This window comes from Oncorhynchus kisutch, unplaced genomic scaffold (genome assembly GCF_002021735.2).
Source record: "Oncorhynchus kisutch isolate 150728-3 unplaced genomic scaffold, Okis_V2 Okis06b-Okis10b_hom, whole genome shotgun sequence".
NCBI classification, from domain to species: Eukaryota; Metazoa; Chordata; class Actinopteri; order Salmoniformes; family Salmonidae; genus Oncorhynchus; species Oncorhynchus kisutch.
In genome coordinates, this window is record NW_022261983.1 from 7039842 (window position 1) to 7047341 (window position 7500).

Consider the following 7500-nt stretch of genomic DNA (forward strand, 5'->3'; position numbering starts at 1 on the left):
CATGTCACAGACAGATATGATTATGATCATCTGTATTAATGGGACCGCAAGTACATCAATATAGATTAAGACTAACCCTTTTTGGCACTTGTTGGCCTACGTACATTAGGCTGTGGAACAAGCATCTGGAGTTACCTACAGATAACAGCAATGTAATGATATGGTTTAAGTGGAAGACAATGGGAGAACAAATGTGTCTCTGTCTCCACATCATGCTGTCGTGGTGTCAGACTTATCACATTTACAACCACAGCAACATAAACAACAGCAGTTGCCATGACCATATTTAAATGTATGTACACACTCAGACATGAACGCACATACGCATGCACGTACGTACACGCGCACACACACACGCACGCAAACACGCAGTGAAGTTACATTGGGGCTTCAGTGTACCCAGGAAGTTCATGTGCCCTCAGGGAGACAGCAGCCCACTCCCCAGAGGCACAACAATAGGTCCCATTCTGTTTCACCCTCACTCTCCCCCTTCTCTTCCCGCGTCTCCCCGTCCTCCTCCCCCTGACCATGACTAATGACGAGAGTAGACACCAACACAACAACACCACAGGACCCATCAGAAACATCCCACAAAAGGACAACTCATTCAGACATAACAAATATCCACAGTCCTACGTCACGATATTGAATTTCCTCCATTCCATAAGTAAACAGACAGACACTGATGACTGAAACTCAGAGTGTATTGAGGTGTGCTGTTGCCTCTTATTTTTCACAGTGCACTTTCTCAGCCCAGGGTGACTTTTAAAGGGGCATATCCCTCTAAAATCTAAATTTGGCAGCTGTTTTCACAACTCAGACGTATAATAGTGTTATAGATTCAGACCTTCAAAGTGGTCATCTGCTGAGAGAAATCCTTGTCCAGATTTGTGGTGCTTATCTACTCTATTCATTTGAGATTGAGGCATAGAGCTGGATCTACACAACTGATGGTGTAAGATGACTTAGGCTACCTTTAAAGATACAATCTGTGATTGGGACATACGTACATTTTTGGGACTATTCAATTAATGTTAGATAATGAGAATGTAACTTGTAAAAGATGAGTTCATGAGTTAGTGCAACTGTCATACCCCATCAGAACCCCAAATATAAGCTGGTTTTGCTCCATTTTTTCTAAACAATGTAATTGTTAAAAAGACACTGTATAGCCTCAAAACATGGTTTAAACAATCCTTTGGATCTCATAGATGGTCAGTCCTTGCATCCGTAGCTCTGTTTATGAATTTGAGAGTGTTTACATCTCTCCAGCACCATCCCCTGAGCTGTTGACCAAAACAGTGGCAAGGTGTCCACTTTGTTGTTAATCGAACTGCAGATTGGTTTTTGGAGTGTAATGTCCCTTTAACTGAAGACTAAGACTGTCCCAGGCCTAGATTATGGAAGCTCTTAGCCCTAGAGCAAGCTGAAAATGTGCAGTGTGAAAAGCCCTATAGAAAAGGAAGACGGACAGAACTTTTAACATGTTCAATAGGAACTTGAGAACAGAACAGAACAAATGTCCTGTAATCCATGGGACTGCGCTTCCTGTGGCCTACTGTATGTGCCCAAAAACACATCTGTAACATTTGTCCCCATGAAACGGCTTTCGGCGATACGGCCATTACAGTAAGCCAGCCATGTCTCACTCTGGCAGAAAAACAACAAGATGTATCATATCATATTGCATTGTCTCAGTATACTACATATAGCAGTAGATATTGACTGGATACACTAAAGGAAATGGGACTCCATGACTTTAGGTTTATACTGGTTAATAACAGTGTTCAGCTGGAGGGCTGGGCAGTCAGGGGAGCGAGGTGTGATGCTATAAGCCCAGCTGAAGAGGACGTGTGTGGGGTGAGGGGACCAGAGCAGAAGCCTTGGCAGGAGCTCACAGATGTGGAGGCACTGACAGATGTGTCAGCGACAGATGCCTGCTTGGCCCAGGCTTAAGCAGCTGTGTGTGTGTGTGTGTGTGTGTGTGTGTGTGTGTGTGTGTGTGTGTGTGTGTGTGTGTGTGTGTGTGTGTGTGTGTGTGTGTGTGTGTGTGTGTGTGTGTTGTGTGTGAGTGTGTGTGTGTGTGTGTGTGTATATTCCCATGTGCCATGGAGTGGGACAGGTCGCCTGTGTATTGCAGTCATTTCCTACCATTATAACCCTATCAGAAGTGGATACGATGTCACCACCTGTATGCATGACTGGGACTTCACATGGACATTAAACAGTAGCTGATGATAATGGGACACGAGCATGTCCATCTGGCACTGTGTGTGTGTGTCAGTGTGTGTGTTTGTGCATGTGTGTCAGTGTGTGTGTTTGTGCGTGTGTGTCAGTGTGTGTGTGTGCTTGTGTGTGTATGTGTGTCAGTGTGCGTGTCCAGTGTTGGCCCAGTTACAGATGGGAGTCCAGTCACTGAGAGTCTCAGTATCAATGCTTTCCACCAAGGAGAGTGTTCTTGTTGTCAAGGGGCAGGTTGACATGGTGCAGAGGGGCTATAAGGTCTGAGAGTGTTGTTGTCAGTGGGCAAGTGTACATAGTGCAGAGAGACTATACAATCTGAGAGTGTTGTTGTCAGGGGGCAGGTTGACATGGTGCAGAGGGGCTATAAGGTCTGAGAGTGTTGTTGTCAGTGGGCAGTTTTATGTGGTGCAGAGAGACTATAAGGTCTGAGAGTGTTGTTGTCAGTGGGCAGGTGGACATAGTGCAGAGAGACTATACAATCTGAGAGTGTTGTTGTCAGTGGGCAGGTTTACATGATGCAGAGAGACTATAAGATCTGAGAGTGTTGTTGTCAGTGGGCAGGTGGACATGGTGCAGAGAGACTATAAGATCTGAGAGTATTGTTGTCAGTGGGCAGGTTTACATTGTGCAGAGAGACTATAAGATCTGAGAGTGTTGTTGTCAGTGGGCAGGTTTACCATGGTGCAGAGAGACTATAAGGTCTGAGGCTGGATCTGATTTATCTCTAGAGAAACTGTGCAATATGCACATTGAGCTCACAGAATTTAAATATTAGTTGTTTAAAATGAGTTGTTTAAAAAACGAAAAATAACCAAAATTTGTATGGTGGTAGGTAAATTACTCTCACCTTTCCCGGTACAAGCTGGTGCACTGCTCTGCTGGCTCCTAATTGGCCTGCACAGCTCAGCTGCCTGATTGCAAACAGACCAGGTGTGTGTGAGAGTGTGACAGCAACCCTCCTTTCCTCTCTCTCCCCTCCTCCCTCTGTTTAAGGAGAGCAGTGCCCAGCTCGGTATAGTTAATGACTGTTAAACCCCTGTTCCAATCACACACAAACCCGCACGGACACGCACATACACACACGCACACACACACACACGCACACACGCACACACACACACACACACACACACACACACACACACACACACACACACACACACACACACACACACACACACACACACACACACACACACACACACACACACACACACACACACACACACAGTGCTAATGATTACACTTTGCTGGTCATCCTGATTAAGGAAGTGGCTATTAGAGCTGCAGAGCTGAGCAGCAGAGCAGCAGAACCCACACTAACACTCCCCCATTGGCCCTGTCTCATTAGCCTCCTTCACAAAGACCTTTAGAAGCCCACAAGGTAGAGAGTCACAGGGGAATAGCCTGTGTTTCATAATGCCTTTAATGATCATTCATAATATATGGAGGTGTGTGTGCATGTGCGTGTGCGTGTCTGTGCGTGAGTGTGTGTGTGTATGGACTTTACAACAGTGCTGGTAACAGAGGACCACAATTACATGTAATATCACTGGGTGTAGTAAAAAAAACACGTTGGGAGCTTGGAGACTTTTGGAGGCTTTTCCTATGTCAGACAGGAAACTAAGCTGCTTGGTTTTTACTGGGCAGGGGCACCCACAATTAATGACCTAGGATCAGTTGAAGTCTGTAGTAATGCATAAAACAGGATTACACAAGCAAAGTGGGCTCATAAACACAATAGTAACACACTACACCTGAGTTTTCACCATGACTGCCTTGCCGGGGCCTATGGAGCGACCTCATAGATGAACAATCCAATATGATTCAGTTACACAGACAAAGACATGACTGCCTTGCCGGGGCCTATGGAGCGACCTCATAGATGAACAATCTAATATGATTCAGTTACACAGACAAAGACATGACTGCCTTGCCGGGCCTATGGAGCGACCTCATAGATGAACAATCCAATATGATTCAGTTACACAGACAAAGACATGACTGCCTTGCCGGGGCCTATGGAGCGACCTCATAGATGAACAATCCAATATGATTCAGTTACACAGACAAAGACATGACTGCCTTGCCGGGGCCTATGGAGCGACCTCATAGATGAACAATCCAATATGATTCAGTTACACAGACAAAGACATGACTGCCACAGCGAAACATCAGTCTTCTCAAGCAATCTCACGTGTCATTTTCAACAAACTAAAGAGACCTGAGGACATGATAAGCAGGGAGATATGGTGAGAGACAGAAAGAGAGAGAGAGAGAGAGAGAGAGAGAGAGAGAGAGAGGGAGAGAGACAGAGAGAGAGAGAGACAGAAAGAGAGAGAAAGAGAGAGAGGGGGGGCAGAAATAGAAAGAGGGGGAGAAGCACAGATAGAGAGAGAGGATGGGGTGGGAGAGAGAGAAAGAGAGAGAGAGAGTAGAGAAAGGAAAAGAAAGCAAGAGCGAGACTGATAGACAGAAAGATGGAGAGAGAAAGAACGCTAGAGAGCAGGAATAAACAGGAGGAGGGAGGCCATGTGGTGGTGGGGCCCTGAGCTGTGCTGAGAGGTTCACTTCAGCCAACACAAATGTTCCCTTCCTTGGCCCCCCAGGGTTAGGGTTAGGCCCCCCAGGGCCAATAAAACAAACAGTGTGTTGACTCCACAACACACTGCCTGAGCCCCCTGATAATCCCCACAGCATCTTCAGGACATGTTCTGTTCTCTGCTCTCCCTTTTCCCCTCCCCTCCCCTCCCCTCCCCTCCCCTCCCCTCCCCTCCCCTCCCCTCCCCTCCCCTCCCCTCCTCTGGAAACAATACATATAAATAGAGAGTCACAAGAAAGAAAAGAAAAGCAGAAGAGAGGAGCTGGTGTTCTCTGCTCTCCCTTTTCCTCTCCCACCCCCTCCCCTCCCCTCCCCTCCCCTCCCCTCTCCTCTCCTCCCCTCCCCTCTCCTCCCCTCCCCTCCCCTCCCCTCCCCTCCCCTCCTCTGGAAACAATAAATATAAATAGAGAGTCACAAGAAAGAAAAGAAAAGCAGAAGAGAGGAGGATGACTTTCCACTCGCTAAGAAAACATCATCGCAACACCTCTCTATCCCAGCATTCCTCTTTTTGTCTCTCTCCCTTTTTAACTCCCTCCTTCCATCTCTGGCCAGGTTCCCAGCTCCTGTCATGTAGGCGTATGGCTGGAACACAGCAGTCCACTCTGCACCTCTAGTTACCATGCCCATGCAGCCCCAACTGCAGCCCCATTCCCAGCCCCCAGCCCCAGCCCCAGCTTCAGCTTTCTAACCCCAGCCTCTAGCCCCAGCTTCAGCTTCCCAAACCCAGCCTCTGCCCCAACTCTCCTTATCCCCAGCCCCAGCCCCAGCCTCAGTTTCAGCCCCAACCCCTGTCCCCCACCCCAACCACAGCACTGTGAGATTAACACAAACCTGACTCATTACTCTCGTGTCCAAACCAAGCACTTTTACATCACATGTAACACACCAGCTAATCTCACGGACACCTCTGGCCAAATAAACACTCTTAATGCCATACACCACTTCTCAGCTGTCCCAATGGACCAATACATGGCTCTACACACAGGCACAAGGCACAAGGCACAAGGCATCAGGCACCAGACACCAGGCACCAGGCACAAGGCACAAGGCACCAGACAGCAGGCACCAGGCACCAGGCACCAGGCACCAGGCACCAGGCACCAGGCACCAGGCACCAGACACCAGGCACCAGGCACCAGACACCAGGCACCAGGCACCAGACACCAGGCACCAGGCACCAGACACCAGGCACCAGGCACAAGGCACCAGGCACCAGACACCAGGCACCAGGCACCAGACAACAGGCACCAAGCACCAGACACCAGGCACCAGGCACAAGGCACCAGCCACCAGCCACCAGGCACCAGGCACCAGGCACCAGGCACCAGGCACCAGACACCAGGCACCATGCAGTAATCCCTGACTGGTGGTGTGCTCAGGGTTCTTACAGGAGGGAAATATAACAAAGAGTTGATAGTCCACAGTCTAAACAAGGAAAATACGTAGCTAACACTTTTTCAAGTAAACTTGCAGCTGGAGTCACCTTGCAAGAGAGTTTGTCACATTAAAGGAATTGTTCATTACAAAATGACTTGTTCGTTTCCTTACTTTGCTGCGTTGCCTTGTCCATAAACCGCTTACATGGTAAGGAAACAAATATGTCCATTTGTAATTTGAATGAACTATCCCTTTAAACCCTTAGAGTCGATTGACGCACCTGTGCGTATAGGACAGACACTTCAAAACAGTTTCTGAATCAAAGTTTGTGTGTTTACCTCAGCTATCTAAAAGGTGGTGTTTTTAATGGTAGTGGAAGATGTTTAAATGGTTACAGGCAAGAACTGAAACTGAATGGAAGCTGAAGCTGGAAAGAAAGTGGGATAGATAAGAAAGTGACGTTTGGTCTCTCTGCTCTTATACATCAGACCTGCAGCTGTTTAATAATAATAATAATAGTAAAAGTAATAATTTATTACATTTCTATAGCTGTTTTCCTTCCATCTCAAAGCGCTTCAAGAGCAAAGAAATGAAAGAAGCAATATACAATGACAAGGTTAACCAAGAGGTTCAGAAGGAAAGAGATGAGAAGATATGTAACTGGTCACCACCAGGCCACCACCAGGTCACCACCAGGTCACCACCAGGTCATCACCAGGTCACCACCAGGACATCACCAGGACATCACCAGGACATCACCAGGACATCACCAGGTCACCACCAGGACATCACCAGGACATCACCAGGTCACCACCAGGTCACCACCAGGTCATCACCAGGACATCACCAGGTCATTACCAGGTCACCACCAGGTCACCACCAGGTCATCACCAGGTCATCACCAGGTCATCACCAGGACATCACCAGGTCAACGCCAGGTCATCACCAGGTCACCACCAGGACATCACCAGGTCACCACCAGGTCACCACCAGGCCATCACCAGGACATCACCAGGACATCACCAGGTCATCACCAGGACATCACCAGGACATCACATGGTCACCACCAGGTCATCACCAGGTCACCACCAGGTCACCACCAGGACATCACCAGGTCATCACCAGGACATCACCAGGTCACCACCAGGTCATCACCAGGTCACCACCAGGTCACCACCAGGACATCACCAGGACATCACCAGGTCACCACCAGGACATCACCAGGACATCACCAGGACATCACCAGGTCACCACCAGGACATCACCAGGACATCACC